The 22,165-nt window shown below is 38.3% G+C and overlaps 1 long non-coding RNA gene and 1 pseudogene across 2 annotated transcripts; one reads left to right on the forward strand and one right to left on the reverse strand.

Moving 5' to 3' along the window:
• Positions 1-4,646: 4,646 nt before the first annotated feature.
• LOC311583076 (large ribosomal subunit protein uL30-like) lies at positions 4,647-5,394 on the forward strand (annotated as a pseudogene). Its single transcript has one exon. The product of its transcript is annotated as a large ribosomal subunit protein uL30-like (transcript).
• Positions 5,395-17,635: 12,241 nt separating this feature from the next.
• Positions 17,636-21,661, reverse strand: LOC311582595. The gene is made up of 3 exons (XR_014774155.1): positions 21,017-21,661; positions 18,669-18,774; positions 17,636-17,783 (listed from the first exon to the last, which is right to left on the reverse strand). It is a non-coding gene; the product is annotated as an uncharacterized lncRNA (long non-coding RNA).
• Between the last annotated feature and the right edge of the window lie 504 nt (positions 21,662-22,165).

Raw genomic sequence — 22,165 nt, forward strand, 5'->3', positions numbered from 1 at the left:
GAACCTTAGTTCAAATTAGTTCATAGTGAAATACAGAAAGAGTTTTAGAGGAGGGGGCTGGTTAGATGACTCAGAGGTTAAGAGCACTGGCTGTTTTTAAAGAGGCCCTAAATTAAATTCCCAGCAACCACATGGTGGCTCATGATGCCTTCTTTTGGCATGAAGGTATACATAAAGAGAGAGCACTTGTACATTATAAATAAATAAAATTTAAAAGAGCATTAGAGGAATTTGCAGCTGGTTTGAGAGCCAAAACTACAACAATGTCCTGAATCATAACATGAAACATTAATTTTCATTTAATTGAACCAATTCCATCTTTTAAATATAATTCATAACATTATTTCTCTTCTTCTCTTCATTCCTAATCAATCAAAGCACTAATACTAAACTACTTTGCAAACTTCTCTAAAATATAATGAGTTAAACTATTTTGTTTGGTATGTATATTCTCAAATACATTATTAAACATAAGTATTAATAGTCATTAAATTGCAGTTGGTTTGGGTGGACATGGTGGTGCATGCCTTTAATCCCAGCGCTTGGGAGGAAGAGGCAGGTGGATAGCTGTGAGTTCAAGGCCAGCCTGGTCTACAAAGTGAGTCCAGGACAGTCAAGGCTACACAGAGAGACCCTGTCTCAAAAACCCAAAAATATAAAATAAAAAAATTGCAGTTGGTTTAATTTTGTCTTATTTAATATGGAGTTTCATATCTATATCTATATCATCTATAGTGTGTATATATATATATATATATATATATATATCTTTATATCTATATGTTCATGAGATTAGGAAAAAATAAATGCAAATGTTAAATTTTCAATCAACTTTATTTTACTGCGATAAAGCTTATTAAAACCAAAAATAAATTAAAATATAAGGAAATAACAAGACATAAGCAAATAATAACAATTATAGCAGCAACTATAAACAAGAAGAAACCTCCTGAAAGTGAAAACATTGTATCTTTACTTTTACTCAATGGAATTATAACACAAATTTATTCAATTTGGTTCAGCTTAATAATCAAATGTGATAATAAATTTTAGAAAGTAGATCCCAAATACAGTATTATTAATAGACAAAAAAATTGTTGGGGTTGCAGAGATAATACAGACAGACAGGGACAGACAGATGGAGACTGATACATAGAGATTTGTGCCCCATGATAATACAATGTTTTGTATTTCTACCCCTTCCCAGTTTAGACATTAGGCTTCATGACAACAATCAAAAATAACAACAAAAGATATACAGTCGATCAAGTCATCTAGAATGCAAACTCTGAAAAACTTTCAACCTTAAATTTAATGTGAGAGAGATCTATTTCTGCAGTTCATAAACATTGATAAATTTATTTTCTGCTATTACTAATTCCTAACTCAAATAAATGAACTCCTAAAAAACACATTTTTTTAAACACATTAATATTTATTAGATCAGCTTACTTCAAAGTAGTAACAACTTTCTTACATACTAGAAGCACTCTGTCCTTGAAGCTGGGTACCTCAGCATCAAGAGTAGCCCCACATGGCAGTCTCATACTAGAGAAGGAAAGAACCATTAGCTCTTTATCACCTCAACAGTCCTAGTCTGGCCCTGAAGCCCTGAAGCATGTTCCTGGAGAGTTGCTGGTCTTCAATCGCCGATAAAAGCTGGAGTCACTGCTACTGCTATCAGCAAAGGATTCAGCAGCATCAGCAACAGGGTGGATCCTCTTGATGGTGAGGAGGAAGGCCAGTCAGACACCCACAAAAGAGTCCACAGTTGACTAAATAAGATTATCTCTAAGAACATCTAAAGCACTTGCTTTTATATCCTGACCACATTTTTTTTTTCCTTTCCCAGCAGATGCTTCAGGCCTCTGTGCAAGTAAGGGTGAAGTGATAAGATTTTATTGGTGTACCTTCTGATATTACTAGAAGACACAATTTAACCTCTTGATCACCTGGCTTTTATAGTCTTTCCGCCCCCTTTTCCACAATTTTCCCTGAGCAGTAGCTACTGGAATGTTTGGTAGTATCTATTGGGACAGGTCTTCACAACTCTGTATATTGATTTCTTGTGAATTTCTGTAGCGGTCTTCATCTATTGCAAATAGAAGATTCCTGGATGAAGCGCGAAGACTACACTTATCTGTTGGCATAAGGACAAATGTTTATAGATTTTTGTTAGAGATTATACTGTCTTAGAAAATTAGTGGTTGTAGATTCTCCTTCAATTACTATGACTTTCCTAGCCCTGAATAGTTAACATGGTTTCTCTCTTGTTGAGCAGGCATTAAGTCCAGTTGGAGAGCTGTTGGTTACCATCAAGCGATACATGCCACTCTTGAACCCTTAGGGTTAGTATGCCATGCTGGTCATTGATCTATCTCATAGGCATCATATTTGCGTGGGGCTATTGGTTGCCTCCCTCCCTTGGAAGTTTGCCTGGGGCCTTCTGGTACCATGAAAGCTAGTTCTCAAGGAGGTGTTAGCTGAACAATAATGACATCAGTGAACATAACAAACTGAATGGAGAAAAGCCCAAGAGACCTCAATCCCAAACAAAAAAAAACTATAGACAATGAAGATAAAGTTGAGCACAACCAATTGGTGTCCAGTGCCAAATGGTCAGCTTTAAAAGCATATGTATATGGGTATCACTTTATGGAATGAACGTGTGTGTGTGTGTGTGTGTGTGTGTGTGTGTGTGTGTGTGTGTGTGTGTGTGTTTGTAATTATTGATCAGCTTCTAACACAGATGACACTAATCCCTTCCAATCTTGGGGAATAACTTTATGCTGCATAGCCCAGTTACTCAACGTTTCTTTAATGAATGGATAACGCAAGCCATACAGTACAACAGCCTCTTTAAAATGTTTTAGATCTAGCATGTCTGTTGGACACCATGTCAACTCATGATAAGCATGACCACCATTGTTATCAGGTATATGTTGCACAAAGTCTGGGAAGGTTGATGTTGCCTGTGTGGCCCAGGCATATCCTTTGGTGGTGTACTTGGATCAGCACTAACCAGTGGTCCCAAGCCATCCTTCTGCTGTTGCTGGCCTGCCCTTTGCCTCACAGAGGTGGGGGGAAGTGCATGGAGTAGAGCAGGACAGCAGGCTGCCTTCCAGCTTAGTTTGCTTCTTGCTTTCATCTTGTGGTAAATTCCTGATATCAGACACTAAACCTGTCATTCTCCACCCACTGGCTCTTTCTGCTTTCCAAGTATTTTAGCCTCTACCTGAAAATTTTCTAAGTACCAAGCCACTTCTGCAATCTTTTCTAATACAAGATAATTGAGAGAGCCTTCTGGGCTTTCAGCTTTCCCCTCAGTCTTTTTTCAACATGGTTTATATGAAGACTATCAAGAAAACAAGAAAAACCCCTCCAAGAGTGAGGCAGGACACTGCTCAGTGACAGTAGCTGCTGTTTGCCAACTAGACCTCTTTAAACCACATTGCCAACCCAGCAAAACCTATCGATTCCTCTACTACATTAGAAGCAAAATTACCCATCTTGTCTCATGTTGGGTGCCCTCTATAGGCTTAGATTTTTCAAAATCTACTTCATTTAGGGTTCTTAAACATTTTGACTTCACTTCTTTTTTTTTCTTAAATATTTTACATATACATTGATATTATTACACATATATACAATAAACTACCTACAGCAAGAAGAGTCATGAAACAATCAGGAGTTATATAAATGTTAAATTTGTATATTTTGGCTATTTGTATTTGGCAACCTTGAGGAAAACATCTTTCCTATCTTGGTGAGTCTGAAATTCTGAATGTAAATCAGTATCTATCTCACTTCTAACCCATGGACCAGAAGAAGGGAAGGAAAAAAATGTTAATAGGAAAAAGGGGTTGTGGACTTGTTTAGAAGTAGTTCCCTGGGCCAGTTCCACTCTATGTTGTCAGGAAACCAGAAGTCTAATCCATTAGTCAACACCAAACAGCACAGGAATCTGTAGTGATGGCATGATCCAGCAGAAGCCACAAGGAGCCTGTGGAGGTGACCAGAATCATCTGGAGTACCACAGGAAGTTCTCTGGAATGTTTCTCCCAGTGAAGTGAAGATTGATGGAGACCAGCAAAGACCAGCGAAGTGTTGCATGGCTTAGAAATACCAAAAGCATCGTCCCATTGTCCATGGTTATTTTTATACTCCATTCCACCATCTCACATGTCTGCTCCCAGCAAAGCAATACATGCCCTTCCAGAAAAACATCATGTGACCTCTCACCAGAGAACTTTCAGCAAAACACCATGTGGTACAACTGAGTCTTCAAAGGAACCAGGAACTTTCATTTGCCATGCATTTGAAGGCGAGTGGGAGAGCAGGAAGGGATCTATAGGACGGTTTGGGGAGAGGAAGAGAAGAGGGAAATGCTGTGATTAAATTATAACCTCAAAAATATAAAATGATAACTTTAAAAGGGTGGAGTGATACCTCCTATGGTTGCTGAAGTACTTTGAAATCTACCACCCAAATTGGGCATAATGAACTTATCTCGGATGTTCCAGGCCAGAGAGGTGAAATACTCATGTTTCTAAGTAAAAGTTACCTACTGTCAGCCTGTTGGAAGCTCAGGGAAAACAAGGGACACTAGGCATGCCATTTACAGCCAGAGTTCCTAAAAGGCAGCTATGTGTAAATTGTTTCTGGCACTCAGTTATAACCTTCTAAGTGTCAATGCTGGCTACCAAGGCCCTGCTGTGCCAGAAACGCTAAAGAAAAAGTGAAGGAATTTCTCAGAGTTGAAAGTGAAGAGCCTGAGAAAGAAGTTTGCCCTGAAGACACTGCGAAAGGCAAGTAGGAAGCTCACCTATGAGAAGGCCAAGCACTATCACAAGGAGACAGGCAGATGTACTGGACTGAGAGATGCATAGCTAGAATGGCAAGGAAAGCTGGAAACTTCTATGTGCCTGCAGAACCAAAATTGGCATTTGTCACCAGCATCCGCGGTATCAATGGTGTAAGCCCAAAGGTCTGCAAAGTATTGCAGATTCTTTGTCTTCAACAGATCTTCAATAACACCTTTGTTAAGCCCAACAAGGCTTCAGTTAACAGGATGAGGATTGTGGAACAGTGTGGGGTTACCCCAACCTGAAGTCTGTGAAAGAGCTCTTCTACAAGAGAGACTATGGCAAAATCAATAAGAAGCGAATTGCCTTGACAAATAAATCCTTAGCAAATTCAGTATCACTTGCATGGAGGATCTAATTCATGAGATCTATACAGTTGGGAAACACTTCAAGGAAGCAAATAACTTCCTGTGGCCCTTCAAACCGTCCTCTTCATGAGGGAATAAAAAAAAACCCCTCACTTTGTGGAAGTGGAGATGCTGGTAACAGGGAAGACAAGATAAACAGGCTTACCAGATGGATGAACTAAGGTGTTGCCCATGGTGTTTCTGTAATCTGGTCAGTTAACAAACTGTCACAACTTGGCAAATTGAATAAAAGAAAGACAGAAAATCTCTGTGTAGAATAAAAAGAGGAGAAACATATTTGTTGCTCCAAACTTTATCATTCTCTCTTACTTCAAAAACCTAAAGTTAATCATATTAATGCTACATGTCACTGATAGTCTTTCATAAAAACACACTTTGGGAGATTTGGAGCTGATGTGGAAATATATTTTACCAATATAAATATAATATAAATATATTGAAAAAACCTCTAAAATAGAAATGGTTTTGATATTTGTCACTTTTGTACTATGCTATGAATGGCAGGTAATGAAAATCTGTAATATAGCTGAATTATGGTTCTACTTATTGTGTGTATTCATTGACAGGGTAAAAAACAAGACTCAAGACAAAACTCTTTAAACTAATATGTAGGTGATGCCATTCATGAGCAACAGGGCAGCACTGTAATGGTAAGGATAAAATAGGAAGCAGGAAAATTGTTGAACCATCACAGTTGATTTCTCTATTACTTAAAGGGCTGAAGGGTTATTTAGTATGTTCTTTCTATATGTAGTATGAGTAGTGTGGTATAAATATAACAAAACAATCATTGTTTATTGGTAATGTTATGTTAAGAGAAAAGCTTAAGCATTAATCATTCATAATTGCTTATAGGAATCTAAATGATATACCATTCTGTGAAACCTTTTGTTAGTTTCCTGGAATATTCAGCATACCTATACCACTGTCTAGAAAGCTCATTCCCACACATTATCCGTAAAGAATTCAAACATATAGTTATGCAGAGGGCCTGTGTTTATAGCAGCTCTATTCGTTTTGGCTCCAAATGGGAAATGAGTCAAAAAGTCCTTCATTGAACAAAGGAGAACAAATGATACATCCATATAATGCAGTACAAAGAAGTGAACTGTTGGTGAATGACACTGTTTGGTTGGCTGCCACAATCATTATGATAAGCAAAATGTGGGAGTTAGAAAAGTTACAGGGTTATCCTAGTGGAACTGTGAAGAGCAAAACCCAGGAGATAGACACTTGTGCCAAATGTGGATTAGAGAGTAGATTTGGTCAGAATGAAGTAGCTTAAGGAAATTTGAGGATGTGAGGTATCTTCCCTGTATCCTTTTGCTGAGATCATTTCATAACTTTTTATATGACTGATATCACAGAAGTAAAAAACATGAAACTCATACAAATTAAAAATAATATAGTAAGCTAGGTGGTGGTGGCAAATGCCTTTAACCTCAGGACTAGGGAGGAGGAGGCAAGCAGATCTCTGTGAATTTGAGGTCAGCCTGGTCTACAGTGTGAGTTCCAGGACAGCCAAGGCCTATGTAGAGAGACCCTGACTTGAAAAAAACAAAAAAACATAAAAGAAAACAAAAACAAAAAACAGTAAATAAGTGATAAGTACAAACAATTACATGGTTGGAAATACATTTTTAAAGTAGCTTCACAAGCACCATGTAGCAGAACACATTTTTTCAAAGTCTAAGACACACTATCATAAAATAAATAATTACTAGAATTCATTTAATCAAAGAATTAAACAATGGAAAGAGTATACATGAGATTCATAACAATTATCAGCAGGTATCATTGCCTTCTTGTTTTATGGCCAAGTGCTGCATTCTTAAAATGTGATTACAAGCCTGGCTATGTGGCGGTACTAAATAGCTAGGTATACAGAAGTCGATAAGAAAGCTGTGAAGTAGGAGACTTTTCTAATTTAAAATAAAAATAACTTAGAGGAAGTTGAGGATGACATGTAACAAAAATGTCAATATCTATTGTTTAGAAATAAAGAATCAGAAGTGTACAAGGTCAAACTGGAGTCCTAGAAAAAATGAGAATAAAAGAAAGATATTATTTAAAGAGAAGGGTGAAAAGTGTGTGTGTGTGTGTGTGTGTGTGTGTGTGTGTGTGTGTGTGTGTGTGTGTATGCTATAAAACCCTAGTTGGCCTAAACTCACTCTATATAAACCAGACAGCTTCAGATCTGCAGCTGTGCTCTTGCCTCAACACTCCCAGTGCTAGGATTTGAAATACTGTACCTGATCAGATTTTGTGTCAACTGAGAAAACTACAACTCCTTCAGCTCCTGAAGTTACATGTAGAAAGAGAAGATCTAAGAGGAGTGTGCCATTTTTGGGTATGTTAGTATGTCCCCTGAATGACACCAATGAGGAAATCCCAAGAATAGTCTGGCTTCTTTCCTGGAGCAATGAAAAAACAGATGATAATTTCTAGTTCAATTCATTTGTTCACAAATTTCGGGAATTCCTTGTTTTAATAGCTGAATAGTATTCCATAGCGTAAATGTAGCACAGTTTCTTTATCCATTCTTCTACTGAGGGACACTTAGGCTGTTTCCATGTTCTGGCTATTATGAATAAGGCAGCTATGAACATGGTTCAGCATATGTCCCTGTTGTGTGCTGGAGAATTTTTTGGGTATATTCCAAGGAGTGGAATAGCTGGGTCTTGAGGAGCCCTATTCCCATTTTTCTGAGAAAGCACCAGATAGATTTCCAAAGTAGCTGTACTAGTTTGCATCCCCACCAGCAACGAAGAAGTGTTCCTCTTTCTCCACATCCTTGCCAACATGTGGTGTCACTTGAGTTTTTGATTTTAGCCATTCTGATGGGTGTAAGATGGAATCTCAGTGTCGTTTTGAGTTGCATTTCTCTGATGACTAATGAGGCTGAGCATTTCTTTTCTTTCTCTTTTTCTTTCTTTCTTTCTTTCTTTCTTTCTTTTATATTAATTTTTATTTTTTTAATTAATTTATTCATATTACATCTCAGTTGTTAGCCCATCCCATATATCCTCCCATTCCTCCCTTCCTCCCACTTTCCCCCTATTCCCCTCCCCTCCCCTATGTCTGTGTCTGAGGGGGACCTCCTCCCCCTGTATATGCTCATAGGGTATCAAGTCTCTCCTTGGTGACCTATTATCTTTCCTCTGAGTGCCACCAGGCATCTCCATCCAAGGGACATGTTCAAATATGGGGCACCAGAGTTTGTGTGAAAGTTAGATCTCCTTCTCCACTCACCAGTGGAGAATGTCCTGTCCATCGGCTGGTCTGGGTAGGGGTTCGAGGTTTACTGCCTATTTTTTCCTTGGCTGTTGCCATAGTTTGCGGAGGACCCCAGGGCCCAGACTCGCCTGTAGTTTTCCAGGACCCGCTGGATCCTTCTATTTCCTCTTTCTCCCAGGCTTCTCACACCTAAAGTCTCAATAAGATGACCTCCCCTCTTACCCACTATCCTGGTTCTTTCTTTCTTTCTTTCTTTTTTTTAATTTAATTTTATTAATTTATTCTTATTACATCTCAATGGTTATCCCATCCCTTGTATCCTCCCATTCCTCCCTCCTTCCCATTTTCCCCTTACTCCCCTCCCCTATGACTGTGACTGAGGGGGACTTCCTCCCCCTTTATATGCTCATAGGGTATCAAGTCTCTTCTTGGTAGCCGGCTATTACTCCTCTGAGTGCTACCAGATCTCCCCATCCAGCATACTAGCCCAAGGGGCATGCCCCATGAAAATCTTCACTTATCAGGAAACTGGGACAGAGGCTGAGCATTTCTTTAAGTGTTTCTCGGCCATTTGATATTCCTCTGTTGAGAATTCTCTGTTTAGTTCTGAGCCCCATTTCTCAATTGGGTTATTTGGTTTGGTAGTGTTTAATTTCTTGAGCTATTTATATATTTTGGATATTAGACCTTTGTCAGATGAAGGGTTGATGAAGATCTTTTCCCAGTCTGTAGGTTGTTGCTTTGTTCTGTTGACAGAGTCTCCTGCCTTACAGAAGCTTCTCAGCCTCATGAGGTCCCATTTATTAATTATTGACCTTAAGGCCTGGGCTGTTGGCATTCTGTTCAGGAAGTTGTCTCCTGTGGCAATGTGTTCCAGGCTCTTCCCCACTTTTTCCTCTAACTGATTTAATGTCTTCTGGTTTTATGTTGAGGTCTTTAATCTACTTGGACTTGAGCTTTGTGCATGGTGACAAATATGGGTCTAATTGCATTTTTCTACATGTAGACATCCAGATAGACCAGCACCATTTGTTGAAGATGCTATCCTTTTTCCATTGAATAGATTTGGCTTCTTTGTCAAAATTCAAGTGACCAAATGTGTGTGGATTCATCTCTGGGTCTTCAATTCGATTCCATTGATCCCCCAGCCTATTGCTGTGCCAGTACTATGCTTTTAAAATTACTGTTGCTCTATAGTACAGCTTGAGATCAGGTATGGAGATTCCTCCGGAGGATATTTTATTGTATAGGATTATTTTTGCTATTCTGGGCTTTTTGTTTCTCCATATCATAATGAGTGAGTTCACCCAGAAGCAAAAAGAGTCAAATGGTATATACTCACTTACGTAGAGACACTAGCTCAAGAGGATTGTCCCATGAAAGTCTTCACTTACCAGGAATGTGGGTCAGAGGGGAGGACATCCTATTGGGACTTTAGGTGAGAGAAACATGGGAGAATAGGGAAATAGAAGGATCCAGAGGGTCCTGGAAACCCACAAGAAGAACATTATGACCGGTGGATCTGGGTCCTGGGGTCTTTCCTGCTCAAACTATGACACCAGCCAAGGAAAATGTAGGCAGTAAACTTTGAACCCCTACCAAGACCTAGCCAACGAACGGGACATTCTCCATCATTGAGTGGAGAGTGGGGTCTGACTTTCATATGAACTCTGGTGCCCCGTTTTTGACCATGTCCCCTTGATAGGGAGGCCTGGTGGCACTCAGAGGAAGGATAACAGGTCACCAAGAAGAGATTTGATACCCTATGAACATATACAAGGAGAGGAGGTCCCCCTCAGATATAGGGGAGGGGAGTAGGGGGAAAGCGGGAGGGAGGGAGGAATGGGAGGATACAAGGGATGGGCTAACAAGATGTAATATGAATAAATTAATAAAATATTAAAAAAGAAAAAACAGATGGATGATGTGGTAGTATTTTAATATATTGTCAGCTAATAACAACCAATCTATGTTTCTACATAGGGTGACATCACTTTCTCACGATGCTCATAGTTTCTCTCTTTGTATCAGCCCAATACAGTCCTATCCATTTGCACAGCAGCACATTCATGTGTGTATTGCTTTCTTGGTTTCTAACTAGAGACAGTAGAGACAGATATGATGTTCACCACACAGCACAAATGATGCTTCTGAGAAAAACCCTCCATTTTCATGACCTGAAGACTAAGAGAGTGCACAATTGGGGCAATCAGAGTTGTGAGAAAGCAGGGAGCCAGGGAAAAAGTTTGGTTCAATCCCAACTGCTCAGCTATATTGTCCAGAGTTTTGTCATCTAAGAAACACCTTGAAATACTTTAACATTCATTGAATGCTGCCAACTAACAAATCAAATATTAAAGTTATTCATCCAGGCCAAATCACATTTTCACAAGATTATATCCTAAACCTTACGTCTTTAAAATTAAAAATTCAATGTCAACTGTATGATTTAAAGTCCTTTGGCACAAATGATTAGAGAAAAAATATTTTTTTCTGAAGCCATGGGTTTATAACCCACCTTCCCACTTCTTCCCAGCTAGGTCTCCTGTTTTCATATTTTTATTGTGTAACTCAGTACCTTTTATTAGGGCTGCTTGTACTAACATGATTGGGTGATTAATTACTGGAAAATGATCAGCTTGTCACTGGCTACATCATTGAAAGAAACATCCCCCCTTCACTCAGCATCCATTAACTCCCAATTGAGTCTCAAAAGGAAATGAGACCTCTTGAGTCGCCTCCCATCCAAGATAGGATGTTAACTTCTGATCTAGGGGTTGGAGATTTAGCTCAGTGGTAGAGTGCTTGCCTAGCAAGAGCAAGGCCATGGGTTCAGTCCTCAGCTCTGAGAAAAAAAAGAGAGAACTTGTTATGAATGCGACTCTATAATGACACATATAACAACAGTGATAGAAGGATTTTAGAGGAAACTATGTTTTGTCTAGTGTCATAAGGGGAATGCAGGTTTAAGGTAAATTAAGAGATAGCAACCTGAATATAAACAGAGACCCATAGGCAAGAACCAAATAAAGACTTTACAAAGGAAAAATTATGAAAATGTTAAAAATGCCTTTAAAATAAACTGGAGTTGGCAGGGGGAATGTTCAACAAATTTGAAAATAGGCTAATTAAAGCCATTGTTTCAACAAAAAGATTTAAGTAGATTGAAAAAAAACAATTTTAAGAAAGCCTTGTGTTCAGGGGGAACAATATCAAAACATGAGGGAAGAAGAGAGCAAATAAATGGAGCAGAAAAAGCATAGAGAAATCAAAGTTAAAGCTCATAAACATATTGATCATTATTTTTTTACTGGAGTCCCAGAAGGTGATAGTGGCAAAAAAAAAATTATCTGAATGAAATAATAGCTGAAACAACCCATGGATCTTTGAAATACCAAATTTGCAAACTAAAGAGGTCAGTCAACTTCCAGCAGGATGACTATCCGAAAGAGAACAAAGAAACTGGCTTTAAATATATCTAACTACTGAATAAAATATAAAGAAAAAAAAAACCCTGCTATCAACTTGGAATAAAAACGTAGCATACCATGTAAGGAGAAATAATTACAATAATCATTGTAGTTTTCTGATTAGAAATTATAGCAGCAACAAATTGTTAGTGAAATACTGAAATGGGGTCAGGGATCTCAACACAGACTCTGATCTAACAAAAAAAATAATAATTAGATGTGTATTTGTTTGTGCGTGTGTGGTATGTGTGCACGTATGTTTTACTTCTGTGTGTATCCACGTATGTGAACTCCTATGGAGTGCTTCAAGGATTACTCCTTAGGAATACTGGCTACCTTATTTTTGGTGCAGGCTCTCTTATCAGGCTAGGTTGACTGATCAGCCGCAGGGATCTACCCATCTCACTTCCCAGTGCTGGGATTAGAAACACATGACCTGTGCCCAGCTTTTCTTGGGAGGGAACTCAAACCCTCATGCTTACAAGGCAAACACTTGACCCACTGAACTAATTCTTTAGCCCCAAATTACACACACACACACACACACACACACACACACACACACACACACACACACGAATTCACCGTCATACTCATAATACTAAAATAGTGGATTTAATATTTCAATCTGAAAAGACATGACCACTAACAGAAACATAACTTTGGAGAGAGAAAAAAAACCAGCACTATGAGTGGTAAATTCCTGGCAAAGTGTAAACATCATTCTCCTGTAATTTCCTTAGAATTTATAATATTTAAAAGTAAAATTCTTGGCATTTTCATATATTTATAAGATATGTAGGTGCTTACATATTGTGTATCAGGGACTACTTTTGCTTGGGACTAAAAATATCTGGAAGTTTCACTTTCATTTTAGGTATTGGGATAGTTATAAAACACATCTTGGGAATGAATCTCATGGTTCAACATGAAATTTATTTGCAACATATATGCCCCACACTTGGCTTTTAGGCACACCAGTGAATCAGTGTTCCCACTGAAACCATAGCACTAGGTCAAGTGTGGAATTTTCCACTGTGACTTGAAATCCATGCTCAATAAGTTTAGCATCTAGCGCATTTCTGATTTCAGGCTGATCAGTTTAGGAATGTTCACTGTGTATAAAACCTACAGCAAATAGATCACACAGAAAGGGCCAGAACACAGCCATACAGTTGCGTAGCTCATGTGACATGACATAGCTTTCAGGCAAGAGTGACTATTTCTAAAAAACAGCTTTGATAAATTATTTTTAAAAATGGTAAAGCATTAAATGAATGAATGAATAAATAAATAAATAAGCAGAGAAAGTAGAAAAACAAAAACAAATTCTAAAATGATAGCAACTAAATGCAACGAGGTTAATAGTCATATCAAATGTTATGGAAACATATATTCTAATGAAGCAAAAATTGATAGCTAGGTCTTTGTGTCTATAGATTTTGCATGGAAGGATTCAATCAACTGAGGATACCAAATGATGTTAATCTATAATGATTGTGTTTGTACTGAGGATGTACAATTTTTCCTATGATTACTTCCTAAATAATGCAACATGATCACCATTTGTAAGGCATTTATTGGTTATTATAAGTAATTCATAAGTGTCTTAAAAGATAAAGAACTATGTAGATTTCAAGCAAATACTTTGTATAAGGAACAAAGTATATGCTGGTTTCATGTCTAAAGCATACACCAGAACCAATCCCCTGCTAACTCAGGGGGAAATTTGATGACTAGAAGGAAAAAAGAAAGCTCACTTCTCTAAGATGTCCATAAAGATAGGCTGATTGAAGATTTATCTGCACCTATTCAAATTAAAGTCATAAGACTCCCAGAATAAAACATAGTATATACCTTTTCAACCTTGTGGTAGGCCCTTTTCTGGCTAGGACTCAGAGAACACTAAAAAGTAAAGGAAAAGCATAAATCAGACTTGAAAACTAGAGAATATTTTCAGTCAAAAGATACCGTTGAGGCGGGAGGTTTGAGTGTGGTGGTAAGATGCTTTTCTGGGTAAAGATACTCGATGCCAAACCTGAAGACATACGTTTGATTCCCAGGACCCATACAGTGGTAGGAGGGAGCTGACTTCCACAGGTTGTCTTCTGACCTCCACATGTGTCTAGCCTCACTCTCATAATTAAATTTTTTTTAGTTTCTTTTTCTTTTTTTGTGTGTATATAATCTAATGAGCTAGACATGTGGATATACATATATACAGATATATATATGTAACGCGATGAACTGGACATGCACATATATACCTATACAGATATACATATAATCCGATAAGCTGGATGCACAGATATACATATGCAGATGTACATATAATCTACACATCTGCATGTACTCATGATAAAAAAAATACTAGGGACCGATATTGGTTTTTGCTTTTTAAAGATGGTCTTCAGTTTTTTTTTTATTAATTTATTCTTGTTACATCTCAATGGTTATCCCATCCCTTGTATCCTCCCATTCTTCCCTCCCTCCCATTTTCCCCTTATTCCCCTCCCCTATGACTGTGCCTAAGGGTGATTAATTCCCCCTGTATATGCTCATAGGGTATCAAGTCTCTTCTTGGTAACCTGCTATCCTTCCTCTGAGTGCCACCAGGTCTCCCCCTCCAGGGGACATGGTCAAAGGCGAGGCACCAGAGTATGTGAGAAAGTAATATCCCACTCTCCACTCTACTGTGGAGAATGTTCTGTCCATTGGCTAGATCTGGGTAGGGGTTTAAGGTTTACCGCCTGTATTGTCCTTGGCTGGTGCCTTAGTTTGAGCGGGTCCCCTGGGCCCAAATCTGCCTATCATAATGTTCTACTTGTAGGTTTCTAGGACCCTCTGGATCCTTCTTCTTTGCCATTCTCCCATGCTTCTCTCATCTAGAGTCCCAATAGGATGTCCTCCCTTCTGTCCCAGTTTCCTGGTAAGTGAAGGCTTTCGTGGGACATGCCCCTTGGGCTAATATGCAGATATAAGTGAGTATATACCATTTGAGTCTTTTTGCTTCTGGGTTAACTCACTCATTATGATCATTTATTACAATGGTTAGGCATACGGTTTAAACTCTACAGTATAGATATACAATGAGAAAAAAGTGATATATATCTTTTTAGTTTAATGAGAGGCTAAATTACACAGTGTAATACAAGAGCTAAACTTTCTTAATGAACCTTGAGATTTAAAAAAAACATCAGAGAAATTTACAGTGGTTGTGCTCTTAGGGAGAAACCAGCTGCGGAGACAGTAAAACAAAACACAAAGAGAAACAGCAACATACCACAGAAGTGTTGGAATTAAAGGATAAAAGAGAAGATGCTAGGAGAATTACAAGCCAAGCCACATCAAGCAAAGTAGATTACAGAAAAATGCTAATTTTAAGGAAACCGTTTTAAAAAAAGGAGTTCAGTTTACTGGAAATATGTAACAATTTTAAAGTAGCAAACAGCTAGTGGGATGATTTCAATGTCTATGAAGCAAATCCGAACGGCTCAGTAATTGGCAAAATTATATTTTTATGGAGGCAACTTCACAGGTTTCTCTCAATTATTATCCTTTATTAAAGAATAGATAGGAAAAGCAGAACACAGCTGGGCATCAGATAGAGACTGCACAAGCTGTTCTCAGGCACACCCAGGGCATATAGAGGAAAAATAATACTTGAATAAACCTCAGATTTATTTGTGTTTGGTTGTTGTTGTTGTTGTTTGTTGTTGTTGTTGTTTGAATCAGGGTCTCATTTTGTAGCCCCAGCTAACCTAGAACTCACTATACAGACGAAGATGACCTTGAATTCACAGAGACTGTGGTTCCTCTGCATCTCTGGTGCTGGAATTAAAGGCGTGTATCATGCTGGTCCTTGTCTGAGACTTTAAAGACTACATTTCAAGAATACATTTTCTGGTCACAACAAAATTAAAGTTAGGGCTTAGTTAATAAATCAAACCTAATATATTTGTGCTTTAGTAAAACTCTTTAAATAACTCAGAGATTAAAAAAATTACAGGAGGGAGAAGGACACCCAGAGCCCTCTCTCCCTCCCTAGCCACACAGCACTGAGGAAGACACCCTGAGGTTCGTTAGGCACGTGGCCCACTGCTTGTAGGAGGAGACAATATAGTGTGCAAGTTTGTGGTGGACATATGAGAGAGAAGCTGAACAGTGTGAGAATTAGGAAGAGAGGTAGAAATGGAGACATGAGGGTAGAGGAAAATAGCCCGCACTTCTACCTGAAAGCGTGGTCAAGTCCCATTTCAAGCTGCAGCTAAGAGCTATGTCTGAATCCATGGCCACAGAGCGGTAGGGGTCTGCGTCAATGTCTGTGGATCACATTAGCACTGTAGACCATGTGGATGGCCCTGGCCTGGGCTGCAGCCTGGGACCACATTGACGACCAGGCACCACGCTGATGAGCTGACCCTGCCTCTAGTCAGCTGCAGTGCGCTGCAGAGCCTGCCCTGGAGTCATGAGAATGCGAGAGCTGCCCCTGTCCCCTCGTGAGCTGCAGCACTTAGGAAAAAAGAGTTCTCCACCTTGCCTGCGCAGCAGAGTAGAGCTGGCTCCGCTAACATGAGTGTGGGTGAGCTGGCCCTAATGGCATGAGAGGTGAGCTGACCCAGAGGGTCTTTCAGATCCAAAGCCGCTACTTCCATGGTGAGATATTTTCTGTGCTTCATTTTGTTTTTGTTTGTTGGTTGGTTTTTGTTTTTGTATTTTCTTTTGGTGGGGAGGTTGCAAGGGCCGAGAGTGGATATGAATGGACAGAAAAAAAAAAGAGTGGGATTGGATGCGTGATATGAAATTAAAGAAATCAATAAAAAATTTTTAACTGTTATTAACATTTATTTCATAGATTTCCATTCTTTTCACAAAAATTAAACTTAAGTTCACAACTGTAAAAAAAATTTCAGGAATTAAAAATACTAGAAATTAACAGTGTGCATCCTGACCAGCATAATCTGTGACATTCAGGTTGGATGCTCCTTACTCTCCATGAAAATTCTCCCATTTACATTATGGAGAAGGCCAGGCAGTTGCCACAGGACTGCCGTAGTCACCACTGCAGTTACCTGGCGTGCTCCAGCTTCTGCTGCTCCTCAGGGAGTCAGTACAGACAGCTGCCACACCATTCACAAGGCAGTGCTCATCTACAGGAGGAAGCTGTTGGCTGTTTCCAAAGCAGCCATACCATTAGTCCTAGTCAGGTTGGGCCTCTGTCCACCTGACTTGGTCTCAGAGCCCTGAGCTCCCACAGTCACTTGGCTCAACTCCAGACCCCGAGTCCCAGCTGTAACCTGAAGCAGCTGCTTAGTCTAAGAGACATACCCTGAAAACATCTTAACCCCTAAACAACTAAGCTTAATTGTAGAACTAAACTACCTGGTCTTCAACCCCATCAGACTTGAGAAGGAATAAAATTGATTACCTGAGTAAACAGGGAGTGCAGGTTAGTAGCTTACCAAATGAGAAGATGACAATGACAGTTTGCTACCTGAAGAGTCACGCACAAATCTCTATCCTGTTGGACCATCATCTTCAGCCTTCTAGCCCAATATATCTGACAGACACATTTGTGAGGCAGGAACCACTGAAGACTTGCTTACTCTGGCTTGGCAGAGTTTGGCTGTTGACTCTGCCTACATCCAAGCTTGCTTTTTTTTTTTTTTTTTTTTTTTTTTTTTGGGCAGAGTTCTGTCTGTGGTAGAAATGAGGACATTCTGCACAGTGGCTTGTTTGTTGCATTTGAAGCCATCTCCATAAGGAGGTTCTTTGATGCTCAGCATCCTTTTTGATGTAGGATGGGTATTGCCATGACTTAATCTGTCTCATTGTCAGTAAATCTTTAAAATAATAAAAAACATTTTTAAATGCCATGTTTTTTATGTCTTTGAAGTTTTTGAAGACCTTATCTAACTATCCTACCTTATCTTTCTATAGAATCATATCTATCTGTTGTACCTAAGATGTTTATTCTTCTTGTGATAAAAATAGACTAGTAATTGATATGATCATGATTTGATCAACAAACAAGTAAAGCTTAACATAGCTTAAAGGATCAGGTGTGGTCTCAGTCATACAAATACTGCAGTGTTACCCAATCTAAAGTACATGTGACATCTGCCCTAAGGATGGGTTCTATTGATTGAGAAAAAATGCTCAAGCTAAAGGTCTAGGGAGGAGGTGTGTAGGATAAGCATTCTGGAGGATGGAAAAGAGACCTAGCCCTACAGATAGCAAAGGTCACCAGGTTATTAGTTATTATCGCTCCCAGTCTTCTGAGTGCAAAACAGGTATAAATATTTCTTTCATTGCAGAGGCAAGAATGTGTTTATAACACTCCTGGATGACCTGGTGTTTTTCTGTGAGCACCAAGACCTTGTGCCTTCTGCATTCACTTTGGCCACATTCCAAAGTTATTGGGATTTAACCACAAATTGCTGTTATCCTAACTTCTGAGACTTGTGAATTACTGTTACTGTTATTCAAGAAATATGGTCCAGTTTCTGTTTTTACTGTGTTTCTTGTTTTACTGCTCTAAAAACTGGGTGTGTCTTATGGTCAGGTGCGTCTTATAATCTGATGAATACCATATGTGAAATTTAAAGAATGGACAAGCATTTTAGTATGAAGTTAGCCTCCAAAGCCTAAGTAAGTAAATGAATAAAGTAACTTTCCCATTATAAAACAAATAAAGAAACAAACAAAATCCCCAAACAAAAAAATACATTATGGAAAGATACAAATATGTTCCTCTATGTTTTGGAGGCTCCCATGCCATATTTATCTGCTGAGTACTCTTGACAGTACTAGATAATGTCATTATCTTAAAAACTAAAAAGAAAAAGATATTAAATAGTTTGACCATAAGATATAATTAAGGAGATAAATGTATTAACATGTTTGAAATTATATAGATCATGAATTCATTAGCATGTATGATTTTCTGTTTTTAGCTTACAAATAAAAATAAACAGGCTAAATTAAAAAATAGTAAATGACATTTACCATGAGAGAAGAGCACAAAAATTATAAGGAAATTAATCACTATTTACTATTTTTTTTTTTGACTCGTTAGGTCACTTAGAGTTGCTGGGTCATCAGTGATAGCTAAACCACATTTGGGACTTAAGAATTCTGTGATCTAAAGGTACCAGCCACTCTTAAATGCTGACTCCTCCAACAAATCTGTAATAGCAATTCACAGCTCTTTCTTCCTTATTATTTTCATTACATGGTGTGATAATCCAATCTTGTTTCCATCTGAATCATGGCCATCTGATCATAAAGCAATAAAATACTGTTAGTCCCCAGCCTAAAGGACAGTTAGCAGTATAGAGTGCAGACTCCAACCCTTGGATCACTATTTTTCATGTCATTTAGATTGAGTTCTAATGGCCAGATAAAAGGAGAGCACTTAATTACAAGGACACTTGCCATGACTGACACAGTGGAGTCCACACAGGGAAGTCTTGTCATATTCTTTTGGTTGTTTTTGTGTTCAGATTAAAAGTTAATGTAGTGAGAAATTACTTATAATTTCTACCACCTTATTATTGCCTAAAGCCATAATTTAAAGAAATTATTATTTTGCTGTTGAAGATGTGGTTCTATAAATGAATAGCAACTTATAGATAAGATTATTGAGTGTCCGGACAAAATGAGATAGAAAGCAACTCATTAAAATGCTACCATTTCACTGGGTCCCTTGCCACTCTACCACACTTCACTTTCTTTGAAAATAGAGATAAAAAACAAATGAGTCTTCTGAACATTTATAAATTAGAATTTTATTTTCAATACATTATGATCATTAAAAATGGTTCCAATTCTAGATAAAGTAGTAAACAAATAATGATGGAAAGTGTACCTCTCATGGTATCCTTCCCATTCATGGATGTTTTCATTACTTTTCTATAATCTGCAGCTACCTTAAAATTTTAAAAAAATTGTTACTAATGGCAAAAGTTAAAAATATTCTTAGGAGAGTGTCCTTTTAAGCAGAGGTCACTTAGTAGAGCACACAGGAGTCTAGGTTATACAATTCCAGTGCATTTCCCTCAAGGCCTGGGATCTATGCAGAGGAATGAAAAAGTTGTTGGAGCCAGAGGTAATAGAAATTTTAAGTAAACAGTCTTTACTTTTTTTTTTTGATGTTTTGTTGTTGTTTGTTTTGTTTTGTTTTGTTTTGCTTTTTTGGCCACAACAGGACAGATACACATATGAACTAACAGAGACTGTGACACCACTTAGAAGACTTGCACAAATTCAAACCAGACAAAATGCCAGCATGTCACAGAATACATGGGAACAAAATCCTACACCTAACCAAGGAGCTATCACTGACAGATAATAGCTGTCAAGAGAGGTCAAGTCAGTTTTCTTCAGTAGAATAATGCTGGGTGTACCAACCACACTTGTGCCTTGTGCTCTGGAGAAGTTGGTCAACACAAATTGGACTCCAAATTTTTTTTAATAGTTTCCCTCCCTTGATTTTTTTCTTTTTCTCTGCTTTTATTATTATTTTTTATTATAATCTATTCACATTATATCCCGATTGTAATCTCCTTGCTCTTATCTTCCCACTCTCCTTCCTTTTTCCTCCCTATTTCTCTCCCTTACACCCAAGAAGGAACATAAAGTTGAATATGTAAGAAGGGGCCGTGATCTGGATGGAGTTTTAGTTTATAAGAGTTGTAATGGTCACGTTATCTCTTCACAGCAATGAAAACCCTAACTAAGACAGCCACAATGGGTGAAGGTTTTGCTCTCTCCAGTGTTCCATTACTACCTGGTGTATATACTGTCCAGGTGCTACGGGGTTGAGTGATGTCAGCTAGCAGGTATCGTCTTCTTCAAAAAGATTTTCCTTAGATAAATGGAACGAGTTTAATGATCCCTTCCTAACATCCCGTTCCACTGTCTCAAGATATAAATTATAATCACAAAAGGTATTTCTGAGATCATCTCTGAGATCTGATTGAAAAATCTTCAACTGAGACCTAGTTCTTCCTGGGCTTTAACCGTGCCCATGACCCTCTCCCTGTGCTCTCCTGGAGGGTAGCTTTTTACTTACTTGAAAATAAATTATTGACTTAGACATTCTTGTTAGAAATGCTTCCAAATCACATGAGGTTATGTTTTAGCCTTCTAGGGTACGCTGAAACATGTCTGTTGTAGAACTTCAATTACCTCTTCTGCCTCATTTTATGAATCACACCTTCTTTCTTTATATTCAATTCATTCCACCAACAAGAATAAACAGACATGGGGAAGAGGCAATAATAAATATTTGAAACTCAAATGACTGATGTTTGAGTTGGACAGTGCTTATAAATGTCCACATGAGCTATCAGATTTAAGTTATTGAATGCTGTTTCCATTTGTGTAAAGAAAAAAAAATCCTCACTAGCACAAGAACTGGTTCACTGGCAAAGTGAAATGCTCTCAGAATCAGTTCCTTGGTCCCCTAGTGGGCAACGATGGATGTAAGCATCAGCGATTTTGAGTTTCACATGGATTCTTGTATTTAGATAAACTATGCCTCAGCATTTCTGGTGTATTTGTGCTATGGGGCTAAATTCTAAAGCACGAGGGTCAGTAGTGCACAATTTGTTTTTTTTTTTTTAAGATGACATTGATATTAAATTTGTATTTAGTTTACTTTCAATTACTGTAATAAAATACTGACCAAGAGCAACCTGGGAGGAAAGGTTTATGAAATCATCATACCCCTCCTAAGTAATTAGGGGGGAAGTCAGGACAGGAATTCAAGGCAGGAAGCTGTAGGTAAAAACTGAAGTAAAGACCATAGAAGAGTATTACGTAGTAGTGTGTTTCTCGTGCCTTACTCAGTCTTCTTTTTTATATAGTCTGGGGCCATCTGCTCACAGATAGCACTACTCATAGTGGGATGGGTAATCCTACATCAATCATTAATCAAAGAAATACCCAATCAGCTTGGCTACAGGCCAATCAAATAGGAGTATTTTCTCTACTGAGTTTCTCCTCTCCTAGATTATTCTAGCTTGTGTTGACACCCAACCAACCAGAGCACTGGACCACTTGTTTGTTTGACATACACATCACTATTAAGCCATAGCGTTTCCTTTCTTCTTTATCCCCATGGTCTCATTACTATCAAAATAAAACATAGTATGACTTTAAATTTTCCACGGTGTTTAAAAACCCAAACAACTTACAAGGTCAGTCTTGAGCTGGTGTT

The sequence above is a fragment of the Acomys minous genome (assembly GCF_964271855.1).
Source record: "Acomys minous genome assembly, chromosome: 14".
In the NCBI taxonomy this organism is placed as follows: Eukaryota; Metazoa; Chordata; class Mammalia; order Rodentia; family Muridae; genus Acomys; species Acomys minous.